General features: G+C 34.3%; 1 long non-coding RNA gene across 1 annotated transcript; it reads left to right on the top strand.

The window, feature by feature from the left end:
* The first annotated feature begins 414 nt into the window (after positions 1-414).
* Positions 415-2,965, top strand: LOC139858643 (uncharacterized). Its single transcript, XR_011763019.1, has 3 exons — positions 415-551; positions 912-943; positions 2,649-2,965. It is a non-coding gene; the product is annotated as an uncharacterized lncRNA (long non-coding RNA).
* Positions 2,966-27,532: the final 24,567 nt, after the last annotated feature.

The following is a 27,532-nucleotide window of genomic DNA, read 5'->3' as shown; positions in this document are numbered from 1 at the left end:
TAGTATTTACGTTCACTTAATACCTAAAACATATCATTAAACTGTTTCGTTTAAACAAACCCGTGGTTCCACAGGTCATTTCACTAGTTTCATTTATTCACGTAAAAATTTATTGTAATACGTTAATTTTAATCATTCAAAATATATTTATTCATAAAATATTCTATATTCTATATTCTATATTATATTATATTATATAAGAAAGTTGGTTTTAGCTAATCATTGGTTTCAAAAGCTTAGTTGGCAAAAAACTGATCATTAGATACAATCTCATCTTTCAATATCAACCATTGATTAGGTTGATCACTCATCATCAATTGTCTCTCTCCTTCATTTTTAATTGTATAATGACAAAAGTACCCTACAATACTCGAAAATGAAAATACGGGGTCTACCGTATCTCACAAACTTTCACATCAAACTACACGCTATCAAACTTTTCCTCTCTCAAGTAGGATACTTCGATTTTAAAATTCGAAACCTTTTCACAGTCCAATTCCGATGGAGAAACGAATCCGAATAAAGATTAAACAATAATTATCCATTGTGAGGTAATTATTTGTTGGTTTTTCAAATTTTTAAAGTTAGGGTTTTCTAAATATTTGATTTACGAATTTTGAATAAAGATATCATACATAATCATTTGATTTGTGAGTTAGGATTTTATGATTTATTTGATTTGTGATATATAGATTTTGATTAATTATTGCTGGTTAAATAAATTGTTGTCGTGATTAATTAGAGTGAAGCTTCCCACATATTCTTATTGGATGCTCTTAATTCGTGATTTTCTCTTTAGAACAATTTATTTTAGATATGAGAATCATTTTTTTCTGCTGATGTGTATGCTGAAACCGAGATGACGTATGCTGACTTTTAAGCATTAATCGTGTTGATCTCTTCATTATTAGATACTTCTGATGAAGACTTCAGCATCTTACAGGTTCCTACTTGACTCTCTTAACACGTATTATCCTTTTTAGAACAATCTATTTTAGATATGAATCTAATTTCTAATTGCATATACTTTTTGTTAGTTGATTGTTGCTTTATGACTGTATTATCTAATAAAAGTCGAAGCTTTAAAGTCCTTTAACACTTGACATTCGTTTCTATTAGAATAAATGTCATTGCACTAAACATCTAGGAGAAAGATGGTTAGACGGAGGAAGCATTATATTTCCTGTTGTTATACTTATATTTGTGACCGTTGTTTCCCTAATATTTAAACTCTACTTAATTGTTATATTTCATATTCATCAATTTTGATGTTTGATATATGACGTAAACTTGGTTTAATATATAAACTCTACTTAATTGTTATATTTCATATTCATCAATTTTGATGTTTGATATATGACGTAAACTTGGTTTTGCCTTTGATAAAGGAATTGCAACTTTTACCAAGTCTGGCATTGGTCTCCTTAGTTGAGAAAATTGATCTTTGTTAGATCACTATGTGTAATTTGTGTGTTACATATTTTGAACATTGTCATGCCATTCTTTTTATTATGAGTATGCTGAATATTGTTTTTTTATCTTTCACATGCATACAACTTTTGTAGATCCTTATGTGTAGTGGTTATCCTTTTTTGCTTAAGCTGCACTTATTTTTTCTCCATAGTGTGTTGAGAGGTAGATTAGTGTGAAGATCATACAATGTTGTGTTAGGATGAAAGCTTTTATATCAACTCTCAAATAAAGCAATTAACTTATGTGAAGAAATGTTTTGGAACTGTCACATACGAAAGGTATGTTATGCAGCTCATTACACAAAAGGTATGTAAAAAAGTTTAGGTTGGTTTGGTTATCCATTATAGGTTAAAAACATTTATCCACTTAAGAAATGGGTTATGGATTCGAAACTGATAGTATAGAGGAAGAAGTGTGTGTCATCACATGCCTACTTGTACTAGAACATTCTATAAAATCTATTGAACATGTTTTCAATCACACGGGAAAGTTCTGAAATCTTCCTTAAATAGAGAATTTATGCCTAACAATGACAATTGACAATACACTTATGTAGGTATTGACCCGTTGCCTTTTTAGCCCATTTGTTTCCACGTGTTAGACCTTTGTCCCAAATTGACCCATTTGGTAAGTGGGTAGCTTGATATTGTAACTTGTAGTTCAATGTAGTTGATTAGAAGCTCTACATATTTTTTTCGCTTTGTAATCAATTTCACTAAAAGGATCCCGAGTTAATAGAAGCATAAAGATCACAAGAAATGGTTGCTCTGCAATTCGGTATGTCTATGGCTTCGGTCATTTCAATCAATGATAATATAGTTTACCTTGCGTCACAAAATATAGTCGTTTTTTGTCATCCTTTGATCTTAAGTCTTATGATTAGTGACTTTGGTGACTGAATGATGATTTATTCTCTCAAATTTTTGTAGTGATAAAAATCTACCCAAATGAACCAAAATTAGATGGGTTATTGTGAATTTAGTTGTTTGGTTAACATTTGGTTTTGTAGCGCTTTAGTATTTTTTATATTTTCTCAACTTTACATGGGCATTGGGAAACTTCTTATAGGGGCAATCTTAATTCTCTCTTGCAACCTTTGTATTTCTAGGTTACTTTTAGTTTTGCATTTTTTTCGTTATCGTTGTTCATGTCCGTGTGTTTGTTTGTGTTGGCAGGAGAAGTCGCAGTCATCATCGAAATTTATGGCGACAAAGTTGGTGCCTGAATCTAGAAACTGTACTTGCAAGAAAAGAAAATGGAGATGCTACCGTACTTGCATGATCCAGAGATGTTGGAGATCTATACGCAAAAATATGGAAATCAATGACTGCATCGAATAATGGTTGTTCAAGGTTTGTACAAAAAAAATATATATATATATATCATCTTACCAAGAACAGTTGATCGATTAAGGTTGGTTCAATGTTAATTTGATAAACAGTGACCAAATCTTTTTGGTTCAATGACATATACAAGTGCATATATAACGTTATGAATTACTCCTATATTCCACCATATTTATCTTTTAAGGAAATCCAATTTCAATAATTATTCATACCAAAACATTTCTGATACTTCTCAAAAGAGATTTCATATCCTCTTATTTTAAAAATCCGCGAAGTCGCGGGTTATAAACTAGTTATAATAATAACTAGTTTAAGACCCGCGAATTCGCGGAATTATGCATGAAAATTTTGTCATGGAGTTACATTTAAACGAATTTTTTGTATCATATATTTAGTTGCATTGTATGCAATGAAGTTAAGATCGACAAAAAAGAGAATGAAAACCTTGGGATTTTTTATATCATTCCGGTTTATCTTTATCATTTCTATCATTTGTGGCATCATAGATCCGATAGCAACCTAACCCGATAGCACTACTGAACTTTGAAACACTGTCGATAATGATTTGTATGAGGTAACAATCAAGTTGAATTAAATTGCTAAAAGATAGTACAAAATATCACTCACATTTTAACACATAGGTAGTGTTTTGAGGTCAATAAATAATAAATAATGATGAATAAAATACACAGATGAAGCTCATTATCCGAAAGCCCTAACAGGGCAAGCGTATATAAAATTCTGTGGAACATGCACTTTAACAGAGTTTTTTAACAGATAGGGGTAACTTGAAAAAGTAATTAAAGGAATCTTGTACCTTCAAAAATATTTAAAATATTCATTTTTCTTTTTTTTAAAAGCAACACATTATTATAATACCATTTTTTCTTAAAGCCACTGACTTTAGCATTCTATTGCTTCTACGATTCTTTTCTTTTTAAGCTAATCTAACAACGTTCAAAATATAATACTCTGGAGCAGTGTTGTAAAAGTCGGCCGACTTGGCCGATGCGTCAGCCGATGCGTCGTTTTTTTGGGTTCTCTGTCCCGTTTTTTCTGAAAACGACTCAAAAGACGGTCAAAGCTAAAAGTTCGGTCAAAGTCTGTAAAAGACGGTCAAAATTGGTCAAAATTGGTCAAAAACGGTCAAAGTCAATCAAATTTTCGTTAAGATCTGATATATTTTAAAATTAGGGTTTGTTTTCATTTTTTGAGCCATTCTTTTCTCTGTGTCCTTACTGATTATGTACTCGGTATCATTAATTGAGTTTTAAGTTTGATTGTTTTTAAATTTAAGTTCTTATTTAAGAAATTTATGGTACATAATAAACTATTTTATATATTTATAAATATAATTTTAAGAAATTTTTAATAAAGTCAACGTTGGTCAACGACCGATGCGTCCACGACGCGTCCCCTGATTTGGCCGACGCGTCCTTTTTAGGTCTCGACCGATGCGTCCCCGACTCACGACTTTCACAACCTTGCTCTGGAGTGATCACAATTTTTTTTTTAAGGATATCTCACAAGTAACTAACTAACATTTAAAAGGAAAAGGCAATTTATTGAAACAAAAAGTGGCAATACAGTACAAAAACTCAAGGGTTTATTTAAACCCAAACAACCAACATCAGAATGATGTTAAGAATGGCAAACATGTAACTATCCTAATCTAATGACCCAAACTAACAACAATAGAAAAACAATTGCTAAACATGTAACTATCCAACTTAGTAGCAAAACAAGTATGTGGACCAACATACTTTGTGATTTCAAAATGTCCACTTTTTACGTTTGCAAGCACGAAGTTGCCACTTACAACCAGATTGTAAATATAGCTTGCATCTTACTTTCCAAACGGTGGGACATGTTTTGACCACTTCATATTATTTATGCTTTCGAATAGTGTATTATGTATAACTTAATAACTCGAATAATTTCTTCTTTGTCCTTGAAGGAGTTTTTCCCCAACTATCGAGTTAGATCATTTTCACTTTCCGAATGTGACATCGTCCAATTGTCGACGATGTTGTATCGACGCCCTCAATATTAGCAAAACAAGAAGGCAACTGACTATTACTATGAGTTCCTTGTCCATCATCACCTTGATTTTCATCTCGATCGCGAGTTCGATCTTCATCTCTATCTTGAGTATTTTCTTCAGCTCCAAGATTATTTATATTTCCGGTATGGTTTACATCCTCATTATCATCCATATTAACTTCATTATCTTATTCAAATCCGCTACTTAAGTCATTGTTGATAACCGCAATTTGAGAAATCGTATTAAAGTTTTCATTTTGAACCATGTCTGATGTGATATTAGAAGTTAAAAAGTCATTACTCCTTTCTTCGACTAACACGCTGGGCAATGATATATCATTTCCAATCATTCTGCAAATGGAATTTTATAAACAAAAGAGTTAAAAGGGAAGCATATCTATTTGCCAATTTGCACCATTTTGATTAAGTTGTCAAGTTATGATACTACAACATATATAGAACTACAATAAAAATTCATTGTACCGTTGTGATATCTCCTGGAGTTCATTTGTTGATTGAGACTAATCGTATAAAATAAGATTTCAATATCATCGTCGTCAGTGATCGTGATCGGGAGAGGAATATTTTTTTTTTTGAAAGGCAAGGAGATTTTATTATTAAGGATAAAACAGTACACGAATAAAGACTAGCAAGGAGCTAGACAAAACACGGACCAACACACAACCGCAAAAAAAGGACGCACGCACACACATAGGCTCGAAACTAAAGATGACACACAATCACGAGGACACGACACGACGACTAAAAAACTATGTTTCCGAGTCCGATGACGCGCAAGAAGAGCAACACGAGCAACAACCAATATCCTCTTCCGAGTCTTTCATCACATTCTCAATAAAATATCTATCGTGCCACCAAAAATTATCTCGACGTCGGTTACGCTTCATATTATTCCTACTCCACACGTGTTTAATAAAATGACTTTTGATCAAAGGAGGAGCTTTTTTCCTTTTAACACGAAACCGAGCTACCGCGGTAAAAGCAGGACAGAGGGGTACGTCCTGCAAGTCAGCTTGAACATTTTCTATTGGGCTAGGGTCACCCACGTCACGCTCATCCGAGCCCAGTAACAGAATCTGCGAAGGTTTTACCTTCCCGACTAATTGGATTTGACGGGTTCAACGAAGCACGACTCCAAGGAGCATGTGGAAATTCATCATAATCATCGACATTAAGATTGGGAACACGACCATAAGCATCAGTATTCAGGTTAGAAGCACGACCTTTATTCAGAACTCGTTTGGTTACATTTCTCTCTAAAGCTTTATAGGCACGAATCCACCTCCCGTTGAAATGTATGTTGTTTAAAACTTTCATAAAGGAATTGATGTCGGAAATGCCATCGAAACGGACGTAACCGAAGCGTTGGCCGCTCGACAATCTCTTCCGAGCAAAGTAAACGTCTTTGAGAGTCCCATAATTCTCGAAAACTCTTCGACAATCATCACGAGACCAAGAATCCGGAAAGTTGAAAATCAAAAACGATGTAACACGACTATCACTCGACTTTGTAGGCGAAAAGCCATTTGGCTTCGACATAGGTATTACATCATCATCGGCCAGAGGACTGACCGGAGGAGATGATGGATTGGGTGGATGAAATGATACGGTTTGGTTTGTGAAAAGTATTCAGGATGGACTGCAGTTTAATGTTACAGTTTTGAGATACAATTTGCTTTTAGAGTTTATTGAAAATTGAAGATGTTGAATTTGATTTTTCCCTCTGATTAACAATCGAATCGAATTATAAATAAAACCCTTGGTGGTGGTTTTAGGAAAAAAGATGTCAAAAATTAATTGAAAAAGGTTATCGGAAGTGGATGAAGGAGGTGGTTGGAAGGTGGATTATGGTGGTGTATGGTGGATGATTGTTGGGGAAAGAGATTAAAGTTAAAGTTGGTGGGTGGTGAAATGTCCCGTTCTTATTGATTAAAAACGTTCCATATTAATTGATTTCGTTGCGAGGTTTTGACCTCTATATGAGACGTTTTTCAAAGACTGCATTCATTTTTAAAACAAACCATAACCTTTATTTCATAAATAAAGGTTTAAAAAGCTTTACGTAGATTATCAAATAATGATAATCTAAAATATCCTGTTTACACACGACCATTACATAATGGTTTACAATACAAATATGTTACATCGAAATCAGTTTCTTGAATGCAGTTTTTACACAATATCATACAAACATGGACTCCAAATCTTGTCCTTATTTTAGTATGCAACAGCGGAAGCTCTTAATATTCACCTGAGAATAAACATGCTTTAAACGTCAACAAAAATGTTGGTGAGTTATAGGTTTAACCTATATATATCAAATCGTAACAATAGACCACAAGATTTCATATTTCAATACACATCCCATACATAGAGATAAAAATCATTCATATGGTGAACACCTGGTAACCGACAATAACAAGATGCATATATAAGAATATCCCCATCATTCCGGGACACCCTTCGGATATGATATAAATTTCGAAGTACTAAAGCATCCGGTACTTTGGATGGGGTTTGTTAGGCCCAATAGATCTATCTTTAGGATTCGCGTCAATTAGGGTGTCTGTTCCCTAATTCTTAGATTACCAGACTTAATAAAAAGGGGCATATTCGATTTCGATAATTCAACCATAGAATGTAGTTTCACGTACTTGTGTCTATTTTGTAAATCATTTATAAAACCTGCATGTATTCTCATCCCAAAAATATTAGATTTTAAAAGTGGGACTATAACTCACTTTCACAGATTTTTACTTCGTCGGGAAGTTAGACTTGGCCACTGGTTGATTCACGAACCTATAACAATATATACATATATATCAAAGTATGTTCAAAATATATTTACAATACTTTTAATATATTTTGATGTTTTATGTTTATTAAGTCAGCTGTCCTCGTTAGTAACCTACAACTAGTTGTCCACAGTTAGATGTACAGAAATAAATCGATAAATATTATCTTGAATCAATCCACGACCCAGTGTATACGTATCTCAGTATTGATCACAACTCAAACTATATATATTTTGGAATCAACCTCAACCCTGTATAGCTAACTCCAACATTCACATATAGAGTGTCTATGGTTGTTCCGAAATATATATAGATGTGTCGACATGATAGGTCGAAACATTGTATACGTGTCTATGCTATCTCAAGATTACATAATATACAATACAAGTTGATTAAGTTATGGTTGGAATAGATTTGTTACCAATTTTCACGTAGCTAAAATGAGAAAAATTATCCAATCTTGTTTTACCCATAACTTCTTCATTTTAAATCCGTTTTGAGTGAATCAAATTGCTATGGTTTCATATTGAACTCTATTTTATGAATCTAAACAGAAAAGTATAGGTTTATATTCGGAAAAATAAGTTACAAGTCGTTTTTGTAAAGGTAGTCATTTCAGTCGAAAGAACGACGTCTAGATGACCATTTTAGAAAACATACTTCCACTTTGAGTTTAACCATAATTTTTGGATATAGTTTCATGTTCATAATAAAAATCATTTTCTCAGAATAACAACTTTTAAATCAAAGTTTATCATAGTTTTTAATTAACTAACCCAAAACAGCCCGCGGTGTTACTACGACGGCGTAAATCCGGTTTTACGGTGTTTTTCGTGTTTCCAGGTTTTAAATCATTAAGTTAGCATATCATATAGATATAGAACATGTGTTTAGTTGATTTTAAAAGTCAAGTTAGAAGGATTAACTTTTGTTTGCGAACAAGTTTAGAATTAACTAAACTATGTTCTAGTGATTACAAGTTTAAACCTTCGAATAAGATAGCTTTATATGTATGAATCGAATGATGTTATGAACATCATTACTACCTTAAGTTCCTTGGATAAACCTACTGGAAAAGAGAAAAATGGATCTAGCTTCAATGGATCCTTGGATGGCTCGAAGTTCTTGAAGCAGAATCATGACACGAAAACAAGTTCAAGTAAGATCATCACTTGAAATAAGATTGTTATAGTTATAGAAATTGAACCAAAGTTTGAATATGATTATTACCTTGTATTAGAATGATAACCTACTGTAAGAAACAAAGATTTCTTGAGGTTGGATGATCACCTTACAAGATTGGAAGTGAGCTAGCAAACTTGAAAGTATTCTTGATTTTATGAAACTAGAACTTTTGGAATTTATGAAGAACACTTAGAACTTGAAGATAGAACTTGAGAGAGATCAATTAGATGAAGAAAATTGAAGAATGAAAGTGTTTGTAGGTGTTTTTGGTCGTTGGTGTATGGATTAGATATAAAGGATATGTAATTTTGTTTTCATGTAAATAAGTCATGAATGATTACTCATATTTTTGTAATTTTATGAGATATTTCATGCTAGTTGCCAAATGATGGTTCCCACATGTGTTAGGTGACTCACATGGGCTGCTAAGAGCTGATCATTGGAGTATATATACCAATAGTACATACATCTAAAAGCTGTGTATTGTACGAGTACGAATACGGGTGCATACGAGTAGAATTGTTGATGAAACTGAACGAGGATGTAATTGTAAGCATTTTTGTTAAGTAGAAGTATTTTGATAAGTGTATTGAAGTCTTTCAAAAGTGTATAAATACATATTAAAACACTACATGTATATATATTTTAACTGAGTCGTTAAGTCATCGTTAGTCGTTACATGTAAGTGTTGTTTTGAAACCTTTAGGTTAACGATCTTGTTAAATGTTGTTAACCCAATGTTTATAATATCAAATGAGATTTTAAATTATTATATTATCATGATATTATCATGTATGAATATCTCTTAATATGATATATATACATTAAATGTCTTTACAACGATAATCGTTACATATATGTCTCGTTTAAAAATCATTAAGTTAGTAGTCTTGTTTTTACATATGTAGTTCATTGTTAATATACTTAATGATATGTTTACTTATCATAGTATCATGTTAACTATATATATATCCATATATATGTCATCATATAGTTTTTACAAGTTTTAACGTTCGTGAATCACCGGTCAACTTGGGTGGTCAATTGTCTATATGAAACATATTTCAATTAATCAAGTCTTAACAAGTTTGATTGCTTAACATGTTGGAAACATTTAATCATGTAAATATCAATCTCAATTAATATATATAAACATGGAAAAGTTCGGGTCACTACAGTACCTACCCGTTAAATAAATTTCGTCCCGAAATTTTAAGCTGTTGAAGGTGTTGACGAATCTTCTGGAAATAGATGCGGGTATTTCTTCTTCATCTGATCTTCACGCTCCCAGGTGAACTCGGGTCCTCTACGAGCATTCCATCGAACCTTAACAATTGGTATCTTGTTTTGCTTAAGTCTTTTAACCTCACGATCCATTATTTCGACGGGTTCTTCGATGAATTGAAGTTTTTCGTTGATTTGGATTTCATCTAACGGAATAGTGAGATCTTCTTTAGCAAAACATTTCTTTAAATTTGAGACGTGGAAAGTGTTATGTACAGCCGCGAGTTGTTGAGGTAACTCTAGTCGGTAAGCTACTGGTCCGACACGATCAATAATCTTGAATGGTCCAATATACCTTGGATTTAATTTTCCTCGTTTACCAAATCGAACAACGCCTTTCCAAGGTGCAACTTTAAGCATGACCATCTCTCCAATTTCAAATTCTATATCTTTTCTTTTAATGTCAGCGTAGCTCTTTTGTCGACTTTGGGCGGTTTTCAACCGTTGTTGAATTTGGATGATCTTCTCGGTAGTTTCTTGTATAATCTCCGGACCCGTAATCTGTCTATCCCCCACTTCACTCCAACAAATCGGAGACCTGCACTTTCTACCATAAAGTGCTTCAAACGGCGCCATCTCAATGCTTGAATGGTAGCTGTTGTTGTAGGAAAATTCTGCTAACGGTAGATGTCGATCCCAACTGTTTCCGAAATCAATAACACATGCTCGTAGCATGTCTTCAAGCGTTTGTATCGTCCTTTCGCTCTGCCCATCAGTTTGTGGATGATAGGCAGTACTCATGTCTAGACGAGTTCCTAATGCTTGCTGTAATGTCTGCCAGAATCTTGAAATAAATCTGCCATCCCTATCAGAGATAATAGAGATTGGTATTCCATGTCTGGAGACGACTTCCTTCAAATACAGTCGTGCTAACTTCTCCATCTTGTCATCTTCTCTTATTGGTAGGAAGTGTGCTGATTTGGTGAGACGATCAACTATTACCCAAATAGTATCAAAACCACTTGCAGTCCTTGGCAATTTAGTGATGAAATCCATGGTAATGTTTTCCCATTTCCATTCCGGGATTTCGGGTTGTTGAAGTAGACCTGATGGTTTCTGATGCTCAGCTTTGACCTTAGAACACGTCAAACATTCTCCTACGTATTTAGCAACATCGGCTTTCATACCCGGCCACCAAAAATGTTTCTTGAGATCCTTGTACATCTTCCCCGTTCCAGGATGTATTGAGTATCTGGTTTTATGAGCTTCTCTAAGTACCATTTCTCTCATATCTCCAAATTTTGGTACCCAAATCCTTTCAGCCCTATACCGGGTTCCGTCTTCCCGAATATTAAGATGCTTCTCCGATCCTTTGGGTATTTCATCCTTTAAATTTCCCTCTTTTAAAACTCCTTGTTGCGCCTCCTTTATTTGAGTAGTAAGGTTATTATGAATCATTATATTCATAGATTTTACTCGAATGGGTTCTCTGTCCTTCCTGCTCAAGGCATCGGCTACCACATTTGCCTTCCCCGGGTGGTAACGAATCTCAAAGTCGTAATCATTCAATAATTCAATCCACCTACGCTGCCTCATATTCAGTTGTTTCTGATTAAATATGTGTTGAAGACTTTTGTGGTCGGTATATATAATACTTTTGACCCCATATAAGTAGTGCCTCCAAGTCTTTAATGCAAAAACAACCGCGCCTAATTCCAAATCATGCGTCGTATAATTTTGTTCGTGAATCTTCAATTGTCTAGACGCATAAGCAATCACCTTCGTTCGTTGCATTAATACACAACCGAGACCTTGCTTTGATGCATCACAATAAATCACAAAATCATCATTCCCTTCAGGCAATGACAATATAGGTGCCGTAGTTAGCTTTTTCTTCAATAACTGAAACGCTTTCTCTTGTTCATCATTCCATTCAAATTTCTTCCCTTTATGCGTTAATGCAGTCAAGGGTTTTGCTATTCTGGAAAAGTCTTGGATGAACCTTCTGTAGTAACCAGCTAGTCCTAAAAACTGGCGTATGTGTTTCGGAGTTTTCGGGGTTTCCCACTTTTCAACAGTTTCTATCTTTGCCGGATCCACCTTAATACCTTCTTTGTTCACTATGTGACCGAGGAATTGAACTTCTTCCAACCAAAATGCACACTTTGAAAACTTAGCGTACAATTCTTCCTTCCTCAATACTTCTAACACCTTTCTCAAATGTTCACCGTGTTCTTGGTCATTCTTTGAGTAAATAAGTATGTCATCAATGAAAACAATGACAAACTTGTCAAGGTATGGTCCACACACTCGGTTCATAAGGTCCATGAACACAGCTGGTGCATTAGTTAAACCAAACGGCATGACCATAAACTCGTAATGACCGTAACGTGTTCTGAAAGCAGTCTTTGGAATATCATCTTCTTTCACCCGCATTTGATGATACCCGGAACGTAAGTCAATCTTTGAATAAACAGACGAGCCTTGTAGTTGATCAAATAAGTCGTCGATTCTCGGTAGTGGGTAGCGGTTCTTGATGGTAAGTTTGTTCAACTCTCGGTAGTCGATACACAACCTGAATGTACCATCTTTCTTCTTGACAAACAAAACAGGAGCTCCCCACGGTGATGTGCTTGGTCGAATGAAACCACGCTCTAAAAGTTCTTGTAATTGGCTTTGCAGTTCTTTCATCTCGCTGGGTGCGAGTCTGTAAGGAGCACGAGCTATTGGTGCAGCTCCTGGTACAAGATCTATTTGAAATTCAACGGATCGATGTGGGGGTAATCCCGGTAATTCTTTCGGAAATACATCGGGAAATTCTTTTGCAATGGGAACATCATTGATGCTCTTTTCTTCAGTTTGTACTTTCTCGACGTGTGCTAGAACAGCATAGCAACCTTTTCTTATTAGTTTTTGTTCCTTCAAATTACTAATAAGATGTAGCTTCGTGTTGCCCTTTTCTCCGTACACCATTAAGGGTTTTCCTTTTTCTCGTATAATGCGAATTGCATTTTTGTAACAAACGATCTCCGCTTTCACTTCTTTCAACCAGTCCATACCGATTATCACATCAAAACTCCCTAACTCTACTGGTATCAAATCAATCTTAAATGTTTCGCTAACCAGTTTAATTTCTCGATTCCGACATATATTATCTGCTGAAATTAATTTACCATTTGCTAATTCGAGTAAAAATTTACTATCCAAAGGCGTCAATGGACAACTTAATTTAGCACAAAAATCTCTACTCATATAGCTTCTATCCGCACCCGAATCAAATAAAACGTAAGCAGATTTATTGTCAATAAGAAACGTACCCGTAACAAGCTCCGGGTCTTCCTGTGCCTCTACCGCATTAATATTGAAAACTCTTCAACGGCCTTGTCCATTCGTGTTCTCCTGGTTCGGGCAATTTCTAATAATGTGGCCTGGTTTTCCACATTTATAACAAACTACATTGGCATAACTTGCTCCGACACTACTTGCTCCGCCATTACTCGTTCCGACACCATTTGTTCCTTTCGTTCTATTAACCCCTGGTCCGTAGACCTCACACTTCGCCGCGCTATGACCATTTCTTTTACACTTGTTGCAAAATTTGGTGCAGAACCCCGAGTGATTCTTTTCACACCTTTGGCATAGCTGCTTCTGATTGTTGTTGTTGTTGCGGTTATTATTGTTGTTGGGATGATTGTTGTAGTTGCTGTTGTTGTTGTTGTTGTTGTTGGGCCGTTTGTTGTAGTTGCGATTGATGTTGCGATTGTTGGGATAATTGTTGCGATTATTGTTGTAATTGCTGTTGTTGTTGTATTGGTGATTCTTATCACCGTTTTCCTCCCACTTTCTTTTGACTTGCTTCACATTGGCCTCTTCAGCAGTCTGTTCTTTAATTCTTTCTTCAATCTGGTTCACTAGTTTGTGAGCCATTCTACATGCCTGTTGTATGGAGGCGGGCTCGTGTGAACTTATATCTTCTTGGATTCTTTCCGGTAATCCTTTCACAAACGCGTCGATCTTCTCTTCCTCATCTTCGAATGCTCCCGGACACAATAGGCACAATTCTGTGAATCGTCTTTCGTACGTGGTAATATCAAATCCTTGGGTTCGTAACCCTCTAAGTTCTGTCTTGAGCTTATTGACCTCGGTTCTGGGACGGTACTTCTCGTTCATCAAGTGCTTGAATGCTGACCACGGTAGTGCGTACGCATCGTCTTGTCCCACTTGCTCTAGATAGGTATTCCACCATGTTAATGCAGAACCTGTGAAGGTATGCGTAGCGTACTTTACTTTGTCCTCTTCAGTACACTTACTTATGGCAAACACCGATTCGACCTTCTCGGTCCACCGTTTCAATCCGATCGGTCCTTCGGTTCCATCAAATTCCAAAGGTTTGCAGGCAGTGAATTCTTTGTAGGTGCATCCTACACGATTTCCTGTACTGCTAGATCCAAGGTTATTGTTGGTATGTAGCGCAGCCTGTACTGCGGCTATGTTTGAAGCTAGAAAAGTACGGAATTCCTCTTCATTCATATTCATGGTGTGTCGAGTAGTCGGTGCCATTTCCTTCAAAATAGTTAAATGGAACAAGTTAATCATACAGAATATTAAGAGTAGTTAATAGTATTTCGTAGCATAATATGAACTCATTTATAAAAGCTTTTTCTTCATATTAGCGTTTTATAAGTTTAAATTCGGGTAGTACCTACCCGTTAAGTTCATACTTAGTAGCTAATATACAATTCAACTACTACAATTCTATATGAAAAACTGATTGTAATAATATTTCGCGTGCAAACTTTTATACAATATTTTACAAACTTACAATACCGCTTATTTTACATAAAGCATGAAATATAGCACACAATAACTTTGATACAAGATAGTTGTGAAGACAATTCTAGCTAGTACACAAGTCGTTCGGCAAAGGCAATAAAGACACGTAATTCATACGTCCAGAAACAAGTCATGCATTCTGGTTTTACTAGGACTACTTCCCATCCTTGGTCTTGTGCAACATAACCGTTATGGCCGTTGATAAGACAGCGTGTTGTAACGTCATCAAAGGGACGAGGGTTACGTAATGTCCAACAGTCCCGTAATAATCTAAAAACCTCATTTCTTACCCCAATTACCGACTCCGTCACTTGTGGAAATGTTTTGTTTAATAGTTGTAGCCCGATGTTCTTGTTCTCACTTTGGTGAGAAGCGAACATTACTAATCCGTAAGCATAACATGCTTCTTTATGTTGCATGTTAGCCGCTTTTTCTAAATCACGAAGTCCAATATTCGGATATATTGAGTCAAAATAATTTCTTAACCCGTTGCGTAATATAGCATTTGGGTTCCCCGCAATATATGCGTCAAAGTAAACACATCGTAACTTATGGGTTTCCCAATGTGATATCCCCCATCTTTCAAACGAAAGTCTCTTATAAACCAAGACATTCTTGGAACGTTCTTCGAATGTCTTACAAACTGATCTCGCCTTAAATAGTTGTGCCGAAGAATTCTGGCCGACTCTAGACAAGATTTCATCAATCATGTCTCCGAGTAGGTCTCTTAAAATATTGGGTTGTCTATCCATTTTGTGTTTTTAAACTGTAAAATAGACAAGAGTTAGATTCATAAAAAAATACTTATTAATACAAGCAATTTTTACATATATCATAAAGCATAAGAACACTATATTACATATATTACACCACACGAATACAACTATCTTATTCCGACTCGCTCGTTTCTTCTTCTTCGGTTTTGGTTCGTTTTGCCAAGTTTCTAGGGATATATGATGTTCCCCTAATACGAGCCGTCGTTGTCCACATTGGTTTAGAAAAACCTGGTGGTTTAGAGGTTCCCGGGTCATTGTTACAACTTAAGGACTTCGGGGGTTGACGATACATATAAAGTTCATCGGGGTTGGAATTAGATTTCTCTATTTTTATGCCCTTTCCCTTATTATTTTCTTTTGCCTTTTTAAATTCAGTTGGGGTAATTTCTATAACATCATCGGAATTCTCGTCGGAATCCGATTCATCGGAGAATTGGTAATCCTCCCAATATTTTGCTTCCTTGGCGGAAACACCATTGACCATAATTAACTTTGGTCGGTTGGTTGAAGATTTTCTTTTACTTAACCGTTTTATTATTTCCCCCACCGGTTCTATTTCTTCATCCGGTTCCGATTCTTCTTCCGGTTCCGATTCTTCTTCCGGTTCCGACTCTTCTTCCGGTTCCTCTTCGGGAACTTGTGAATCAGTCCACAAATCATTCCAATTTACATTTGACTCTTCATTATTATTAGGTGAGTCAATGGGACTTGTTCTAGAGGTAGACATCTATCACATAATATCAAACACGTTAAGAGATTAATATATCACATAATATTCATATGTTAAAAATATATAGTTTCCAACAAAAATGTTAAGCAATCATTTTTAAAGAAAACACGGTCGAAGTCCAGACTCACTAATGCATCCTAACAAACTCGATAAGACACACTAATGCAAATTTTCTGGTTCTCTAAGACCAACGCTCGGATACCAACTGAAATGTCCCGTTCTTATTGATTAAAAACGTTCCATATTAATTGATTTCGTTGCGAGGTTTTGACCTCTATATGAGACGTTTTTCAAAGACTGCATTCATTTTTAAAACAAACCATAACCTTTATTTCATAAATAAAGGTTTAAAAAGCTTTACGTAGATTATCAAATAATGATAATCTAAAATATCCTGTTTACACACGACCATTACATAATGGTTTACAATACAAATATGTTACATCGAAATCAGTTTCTTGAATGCAGTTTTTACACAATATCATACAAACATGGACTCCAAATCTTGTCCTTATTTTAGTATGCAACAGCGGAAGCTCTTAATATTCACCTGAGAATAAACATGCTTTAAACGTCAACAAAAATGTTGGTGAGTTATAGGTTTAACCTATATATATCAAATCGTAACAATAGACCACAAGATTTCATATTTCAATACACATCCCATACATAGAGATAAAAATCATTCATATGGTGAACACCTGGTAACCGACAATAACAAGATGCATATATAAGAATATCCCCATCATTCCGGGACACCCTTCGGATATGATATAAATTTCGAAGTACTAAAGCATCCGGTACTTTGGATGGGGTTTGTTAGGCCCAATAGATCTATCTTTAGGATTCGCGTCAATTAGGGTGTCTGTTCCCTAATTCTTAGATTACCAGACTTAATAAAAAGGGGCATATTCGATTTCGATAATTCAACCATAGAATGTAGTTTCACGTACTTGTGTCTATTTTGTAAATCATTTATAAAACCTGCATGTATTCTCATCCCAAAAATATTAGATTTTAAAAGTGGGACTATAACTCACTTTCACAGATTTTTACTTCGTCGGGAAGTTAGACTTGGCCACTGGTTGATTCACGAACCTATAACAATATATACATATATATCAAAGTATGTTCAAAATATATTTACAATACTTTTAATATATTTTGATGTTTTATGTTTATTAAGTCAGCTGTCCTCGTTAGTAACCTACAACTAGTTGTCCACAGTTAGATGTACAGAAATAAATCGATAAATATTATCTTGAATCAATCCACGACCCAGTGTATACGTATCTCAGTATTGATCACAACTCAAACTATATATATTTTGGAATCAACCTCAACCCTGTATAGCTAACTCCAACATTCACATATAGAGTGTCTATGGTTGTTCCGAAATATATATAGATGTGTCGACATGATAGGTCGAAACATTGTATACGTGTCTATGGTATCTCAAGATTACATAATATACAATACAAGTTGATTAAGTTATGGTTGGAATAGATTTGTTACCAATTTTCACGTAGCTAAAATGAGAAAAATTATCCAATCTTGTTTTACCCATAACTTCTTCATTTTAAATCCGTTTTGAGTGAATCAAATTGCTATGGTTTCATATTGAACTCTATTTTATGAATCTAAACAGAAAAGTATAGGTTTATATTCGGAAAATAAGTTACAAGTTGTTTTTGTAAAGGTAGTCATTTCAGTCGAAAGAACGACGTCTAGATGACCATTTTAGAAAACATACTTCCACTTTGAGTTTAACCATAATTTTTGGATATAGTTTCATGTTCATAATAAAAATCATTTTCTCAGAATAACAACTTTTAAATCAAAGTTTATCATAGTTTTTAATTAACTAACCCAAAACAGCCCGCGGTGTTACTACGACGGCGTAAATCCGGTTTTACGGTGTTTTTCGTGTTTCCAGGTTTTAAATCATTAAGTTAGCATATCATATAGATATAGAACATGTGTTTAGTTGATTTTAAAAGTCAAGTTAGAAGGATTAACTTTTGTTTGCGAACAAGTTTAGAATTAACTAAACTATGTTCTAGTGATTACAAGTTTAAACCTTCGAATAAGATAGCTTTATATGTATGAATCGAATGATGTTATGAACATCATTACTACCTTAAGTTCCTTGGATAAACCTACTGGAAAAGAGAAAAATGGATCTAGCTTCAATGGATCCTTGGATGGCTCGAAGTTCTTGAAGCAGAATCATGACACGAAAACAAGTTCAAGTAAGATCATCACTTGAAATAAGATTGTTATAGTTATAGAAATTGAACCAAAGTTTGAATATGATTATTACCTTGTATTAGAATGATAACCTACTGTAAGAAACAAAGATTTCTTGAGGTTGGATGATCACCTTACAAGATTGGAAGTGAGCTAGCAAACTTGAAAGTATTCTTGATTTTATGAAACTAGAACTTTTGGAATTTATGAAGAACACTTAGAACTTGAAGATAGAACTTGAGAGAGATCAATTAGATGAAGAAAATTGAAGAATGAAAGTGTTTGTAGGTGTTTTTGGTCGTTGGTGTATGGATTAGATATAAAGGATATGTAATTTTGTTTTCATGTAAATAAGTCATGAATGATTACTCATATTTTTGTAATTTTATGAGATATTTCATGCTAGTTGCCAAATGATGGTTCCCACATGTGTTAGGTGACTCACATGGGCTGCTAAGAGCTGATCATTGGAGTGTATATACCAATAGTACATACATCTAAAAGCTGTGTATTGTACGAGTACGAATACGGGTGCATACGAGTAGAATTGTTGATGAAACTGAACGAGGATGTAATTGTAAGCATTTTTGTTAAGTAGAAGTATTTTGATAAGTGTATTGAAGTCTTTCAAAAGTGTATAAATACATATTAAAACACTACATGTATATACATTTTAACTGAGTCGTTAAGTCATCGTTAGTCGTTACATGTAAGTGTTGTTTTGAAACCTTTAGGTTAACGATCTTGTTAAATGTTGTTAACCCAATGTTTATAATATCAAATGAGATTTTAAATTATTATATTATCATGATATTATCATGTATGAATATCTCTTAATATGATATATATACATTAAATGTCTTTACAACGATAATCGTTACATATATGTCTCGTTTAAAAATCATTAAGTTAGTAGTCTTGTTTTTACATATGTAGTTCATTGTTAATATACTTAATGATATGTTTACTTATCATAGTATCATGTTAACTATATATATATCCATATATATGTCATCATATAGTTTTTACAAGTTTTAACGTTCGTGAATCACCGGTCAACTTGGGTGGTCAATTGTCTATATGAAACATATTTCAATTAATCAAGTCTTAACAAGTTTGATTGCTTAACATGTTGGAAACATTTAATCATGTAAATATCAATCTCAATTAATATATATAAACATGGAAAAGTTCGGGTCACTACAGGTGGTGGGTTTAAATTAAAGGTGGTGGGAGATGGGTTTGATCGGGAGAGGAATATACTTCATATCTTGTCCAACAAAGGATGGATATCTGCATATTACTTTCATATGATATCGTTGCTTATGGATGGAGGTGGCTACATGGATTTGCTTGAAAAAATTCGTTGAATTTTATCCCACGTTGAACTTTAACAGCTTTACCTGGAGGCTTGTCATAAGCTACACCTTCATCCCCGTTGCAAATGCTACCACCCCAATGACACAAAAGTATAATGATCTTTGGTGCCATAGCAATTTAATTAAGTCTGTAAAACCTATCAAAAAATCGAATTGTAAATAGGGAAAATAATCGAAGTTAAAGACGGATAAACTTTACCTGATCAATGGAGTGGATTCGTGGCGAGGAAAGGAGATGAAGAAGAAGACGATAGCTTTGCTCGGAGGAGAAGAAGAGCGACGGTCGTTTTACGAAAGGATTCGTAGGTATGTGGGCCGTCACTTTCAGGCTTTTTGTATTTAGTATTGGATTTTTAAATTTTATATAAAAAATAATGAGATAATATTAATTGATAAATATGTTTCAAAGTGCTCATTTTCTTAAATAAGTTTTCAGACTACTAGAGTCAGTTAAAAACTTAACACGTGAAATATGTAGAAAGAAATTTTGACAATATTTATAAAAGATATTTGACTTAAACATCAATTAATTATTAGGTGTGTGTTATGTTGTTAACATTATAACACACATGAATCTCGTAAAGTATTGGAAAGTCACAATCAATTTTTAGATCCACGATTTTTACTATGACCATTTTGTGTATTGCGCCATTGACAACTTCCTCTTCTTGTCCAGTAATTAGCTCACAAGGAATGTTTGCTTTCTTAATCATTTTGCGTTTAATCTTGCAAAACCGAATTTGACTTACATACAGGGGCGAAGCCAGCATTCAAGATCAGTGGTGGCACAATACAGGGGCGATCTTAAGTGGGGATAGGGGCGTCCGCCCCCAGCTATTTTGAAATTTTAGTGAAATTTTTTTGGATTTTTCGACTTTGCCGCGGATGGATTTTTCGATAACAAATAATTAATATTAAGCAAACAAAAATCTTAGACGACTTCCACTATTTTTTTCGATAAATTTTTTCATGAAACTGAGTTGTCCATTGTTGTTAGAACTGACCTTTTGTTAAATATACATAATCTCTAGGGGTTATATATAAAACTTCATGAAATCATAAGGGTTAATATTAAATAAACAAATTCTAGAAGGTTGTGACGTTGTGTACAACATCAAAAAGCAATTACCCTTCATATTTATCTATCTTCTTCACAGAGACTTTACCACCACCATGAAATTTGAGTTGTATATTTTGAGGTTTTCTTATACCAATATCAATCTCTATTAAAACATACTCCGTAATTTATTAACCGTAATACATGTGCTATTATCTTATACAAGTTAGTATGAACCCATATTTGGTGCCCCACAACTTTCACTTTGCTCGACACCTGCGGGATAATTCAACGGTGGCACCAGTAAAATTTCAGAAAAAATTACAGTACTACGACCAAGTGACTGGTGGTCTGTGCCACCACTACTTATTGAGTGGCTCCGCCACTGCTTACATACACACTCATAGGAGTAACATAAATAGACAAGTAAAACTCAAACGTACCAAAATTAGTAATGTTTACTTTTTACCTACAATGCGAATGTTTCAATTACAAAAACCACAAGTCGTATAAATGAAATGCACATGTTAAAATATCCTGAAAAATATTACATTAAAGAATTATGGAAAATTTGGAAAGGAAAGTAGAAAACTTTATGTTTAACATCTAAATTTTGAGGAATCAATAGAAAAACCATAAAAATGACATCAATTCAAGTAGACGCAAAAGCTGAGATAGTTTTCAGATCATTTAAAAATTTATCACAAAATATCATTATTAAACAAATAAAGTGCTACAAATCCAATAAACATAAAAAACTCATTATAAACCAAAACACGAACAAAAAACCACGATTTAAACAAATGATATTCATCATCAACAATTGTTACAAACCTTCATTAAACTATAAAATACACCATAATATTTTAAGGTTTGAAAATAGAGAATTGTACAACAGAGTTGTGTTCACCAAAACCGAACAAATCTAAAATAGTTGTACCGTAATAAAACATTACCAACATGCTACTACAACAGGTTACCAGCCGGGTCAAACAGAGCCACTATCTGGTAGTTTATCGAAAGTGGATCACAGTGTCCCGCTCGAACTGGTTACCAGCTGGGTCAAATCAAACCACTAATCCACTATCTGCTCAAAACCCAGTCAAGTTTGACCCACTTATTTGCACGGGTCACAATTGAATCAGTTCATCGCGGGGGGCTATTTTCTAAAGCATTTTGGAAGAATAAAAGCCGCATTGTATTGAAGTTATTAAATTTCATCTGGCGTAGACATAGCTTGACAAAGGTGTAGGGTTGTCTAAGTCCATCATAGTCATCGTGTTATCAGAATAATTACTATTCCAAACATAATGCAACTTTTGTATGTGAAAGTGAAAACACATGTGACGCTAAAAACATTTATAACCGACAGCCAATTACTGTTACCTTCTCTTGTGCTTTTCTTGTAACTTGTAACACAAAAATCTTTGAATATAATTTGGCTGGAAAAAAAAAACATCAAGCAGTTAGTAATATAAAAATGATTCAAAACCAAAATAAATCTGTATAGCAAACCCTTATTAGAAGACCTAGCCATGACAGCTTACGACCTTGAACCTTCTTAGGTAAAATAAACTATTTTGACATCAATATTCAATATTATGACCCATGTAGGCGATAGATATGTCAGCACAAGATCTTGGTTAAATAAAATGCACTACAGATGTAGTCAAATATATGCATCAATGTTGACATGTATTCCGTATAAAATTAATAGTAAACATTTATTGTATTGACATGTAGCATAAGAAAAAAAAGATTAAAAAAAATATGCTTTACTCACATTAATAGAATAAAAGGGTTGAGTCAACCTAACTCAACCCTTCTTCCACATTCAAAAGGTTCCTGTAACCCAATACCTACCAAGTATAGTCCTTAAACAGAAACTGATATTGATTTTAAAGAGAATAGTGAATCACCAAATTGACTTCATTCTGTTACTCAATCCCCAGCAGTATCTTTGTTGGCCACTGGATTCAAAGATTTTAAAGAAATATACATAAAATATCAGAAGTTATACATTAAATACAATAAATGAAAATGGACAAAATAAACATCGACTCTGTTTATTTTGTGAAAAGGGACCAAAAAAATATCAGAATACCTTTAATGCTGCCACCATCACCCAATAATCTGATGAACCAGATTCAACTTCTCTGCAGGGATTATCAAGAAAACGTTTCAAGTTTGAACCCGGGGTTTAAGAAGAACGATTTTACGTTAAAAATATTATCACCAATCCCAGCGATGTATATACCAAACATTACAACGACTTTCTCCAACTTCAACGATTCTTCTAAACTAAACCTTATAAGTTCGTCATCATCAGTGTTATACTTTATACTAAAATAGTTAATAAAATAGAAACGGTGATCAACTGATAAGAGTGGATATTGAATAGTTTTTGTTGGTTTAAATCTAAGCATAGTTTAACAATGTATCTAGTTTCATGTACTTACTGCCATATATAAATGAACGATAAATAATTTGTAATTAAAATAGGTTTAACAACATATTTTCTACTTTTTGTAATCTAGTAACTTACAGTTCCATATGTTAATTAAACACTTTTTATAGGCATGTAATGAATCTCCAATTTAAAAAACCCAACACAAACAATAAGTAACCACCACATTCTTATCACAAATACATTTAACTTATGTTAAACATCATATATGTGTTTTTTGTGACTTTGCATCATAAATATTAAGTTGAAATGGTACCTTATTTTGTTCACAAAAAGCAGTATCGGAAAACCATACTGCATTCATAAAATCAGCAGTTGACTGAATTCAGTTTTCAAAAATTGACTGGAGTACCATATCTTGTCTTCTAGAGTTTAAGTAGAAGACCCTAGTTGAAGCATCTTCTCCTAAACAAAATAGAGCCAAAACAATAATTGGTAAAATCAACCCATGAACGTAAGGCTTTTCGATAATCTATCAAAACTAAGTATCAGGCCAAACACACACAAAATTCTTTCCGAATAAAATAGGCACCTATGATCATGTTCCCCTGTCATCATCAACATAGTAACTGAAATAAAATTCTGATTACCTTACCTTATAAACTTGGCGTTGCAGACTAAAACCATTCCCTTAACGTAATAGTCGACTGCGGGAGATTGATCAGAAATCTTTGGTGGATTGACATGTCATGGGCTTAAATTAGATACCATATGCCTCGCACATGACTTTAACAGAATTAGCAAACTCATTAGTACAAGTATTATACTAATTCATTGTAATCAGTTAGCTATTGATTTTGTATGTGTGATCACATTCCTTCTTCCTCATCTTTAACACTTGTGACTATGTTTGAGTATATCAATAAAAGTCAATTCGTTTCATTCTTCGAGTCTGATTCTTAATCCGACGACTTCAAGGTGATTCGAGAGCTTCTTCGATTCATATGAATTCAGGAAGTTCGTAACAATTGGTATCTAGAGCCAATTTCCTGTCATTTCATCTACCTATCGATTGTGTTCTTGATTTGGTTTATAAGAGAAAAGAAATATATAAAATTCTGAATTTCTGTTTGTGTGGAACGAAATCAGATTGGGTGATTGGTTGTAGTCAATACAGAGTAAATAAAGAATTCGTGCCATAGTTTTCTGGTGACTTTGAAAGGGAAAAAAATTGAAGTTCATCCATGGCAGAAGTTGCACATGAAGTGTTTGATGAAATGTCAATAGTAACGAAGTATAAACAAAATGGTTCGGTTCAAGAGTATTATGATAGATTTGTTAATTTGTTCAAAGATATGATACATAAATCGTATGTCATCGATATATTCATCTGGATGTTGCAACCAGAAATCAAGAAAGGTGTTAGTATCTTCAACCCGAAAAGCCTTCACGATGCTTATATTTCGGCTAAAGTACAAGAAGATACAATTGATGTAATGAAGCGCAAATATGCATCAACTCTTCCAGAATCTGAAGAGCTAATGGAAGATTTCAAAGATGCTACACAGCAGGTCAGAATACAAAAGAGTATTCAAGAATCACTAAATCTTGATGTTGATCTTAAATCAGAATGCAAGACAAAGGGGTTGTTGGATTCTAATCCTGATGACTTGACATTAGTGGAGCAAAAGGGTGAACCTGGAATACATTTTGTTACAGATAGTACAACTGCTGAAGGTATCGAATATGAATCTAGGATTAAAAATTGTGACATTCATGATTTTCATGGTGGGTGCAAGTTCCCTAGTGCAGCTAACATAACAAGTGCACTTCAAACTGGCTCTAAAGTGGACATCATTACACAGCAAACTAACAGCAAACGAGTTCGAATAGATGATAATGTACGGTGTCCGAACAAAAAGCAATTAACACAAAGAGAGTTACACGAAAAACTTGCTGAAAATTTATGCCTCTATTGTGATCAAGAGTTTACAGTTGGACATACTTGTAGTGGACAAATCTATACTTTAGAAGTGCTGGCTAGATCCGAGTGTGAGGTGCAACCAAGTGACGAGAAAGTAAGACAAAACGAAACAGTGATGGCTGAGAATCCGGGAAACAGTAGCGAATATGTACCACACCTCTCTTCGAATGCTCTACATGGCACAAACGCATTTCAAACGATGAGGGTTATTGGACGTGTTCAACAACAAGCTGTGCACATTTTGATTGACTCACATAGCACACACAACTTCTTGGATCTAAACGCGGCGAAACGATTTGGTTGTCGACTAAATTCGGTTGATCCAATGCAAGTGATTGTACCCGGAAGAAATAAAATTCTTACAACTAGCGAATGTGATAGATTCATATGGCAACTTAACGGTCAAACTTTCACGAGCAACATGATTATCATACCTCTTGGTGGTTGTGAGATGGTATTGGGAATCAAATGGTTGAGGACTTTAGGAGACACTCTATGGAAGTTTAATGAACGTAAAATGTCGTTCATTCAAAAAGGTTGCCGGTTGGAATTACGGGGTACACAACAATCAGTAAAGCAGTGTACAAAAGGGAAAGAATTGACTAAAAGTTTAGGGCAAAAACAAGTTCACTCAACTGCAACGCAAGGTAAAGTCGAGTACGCGGAACACGAACAGACTGAAAAATTGACAAACGAAAAGGATGCGATAAACTGTCCGGATAAGATTATCAACCTGACAGTAACGGATGTTGAAAATAAAAATATAGTTTTGCTTAAAGATAATTTTCAAAATGAGTGTGCACAAATATTTCGAGCCAAGCAAAGTGTACTGGGGTTTTGCAATTTTCAAAAGAAATTTAAGGAGTATTCACAAATATGTGTGGCCAAGCTACTGGAGTCTTGCAACTTTCAAAAGAAATTCATATGGGAAAGTAACACTTGAAGTTATGACAACCAACTCAACATACTCTTCATGTAAATTTGGGCAGGCACAATTTCGTCCTTAAATGTAAGAATCAATTTAAAGGGAAGTTAGAGATATATTTGTGGCCCAAGTGGAAGTCTAAATGTGGTGGTTTGTATGTTAGTTTTGTAACGCACTACCAACATGGAGTTAATTGTCTTATATCGCACTACCACTCGGGAATGCAGGAAATGGTTGTTGTGGATGCTACGTTTGTTTTTTATCGCGGAAAGTCTTTATCTAGACGTCATGAGAACAAGTCGATCCCAAGTGCTTCATTGCAAAAGAAGATTCTTGAGGGCAAGAATAGTTTCAAGAAGGGTGGATTGTCATGGGCTTAAATTAGATACCATGTGCCTCGCACATGACTTTAACAGAATTAGCAAACTCATTAGTATAAGTATTATACTAATTCATTGTAATCAGTTAGCTATTGATTTTGTATGTGTGATCACATTTCTTCTTCCTCATCTTTAACACTTGTGACTATGTTTGAGTATATCAATAAAAGTCAATTCGATTCATTCTTCGAGTCTGATTCTTAATCCGACGACTTCAAGGTGATTCGAGAGCTTCTTCGATTCATATGAATTCAGGAAGTTCGTAACAATTGGTATCTAGAGCCAATTTCCTGTCATTTCATCTACCTATCGATTGTGTTCTTGATTTGGTTTATAAGAGAAAAGAAATATATAAAATTCTGAATTTCTGTTTGTGTGGGAACGAAATCAGATTGGGTGATTGGTTGTAGTCAATACAGAGTAAATAAAGAATTCGTGCCATTGTTTTCTGGTGACTTTGAAAGGGCAAAAAATTGAAGTTCATCCATGGCAGAAGTTGCACATGAAGTGTGTAGTGACTCGAATTTTTCCATGTTTATATATATATTAAATGAAATTATTATTTACATGATTAAGTGTTTCCAACATATTAAGCAATCAAACTTGTTAAGACTTGATTAATTGAAATAGGTTTCATATAGACAATTGACCACCCAAGTTGACCGGTGATTCACGAACGTTAAAACTTGTAAAAACTATATGATGACATATATATGGTTATATA

The sequence above is a fragment of the Rutidosis leptorrhynchoides genome, chromosome 7 (assembly GCF_046630445.1).
Source record: "Rutidosis leptorrhynchoides isolate AG116_Rl617_1_P2 chromosome 7, CSIRO_AGI_Rlap_v1, whole genome shotgun sequence".
Lineage (NCBI taxonomy): Eukaryota > Viridiplantae > Streptophyta > Magnoliopsida > Asterales > Asteraceae > Rutidosis > Rutidosis leptorrhynchoides.
The sequence above is the reverse complement of the archived record's forward strand: the minus strand, read 5'-3'. Positions and strand labels throughout refer to the sequence as shown.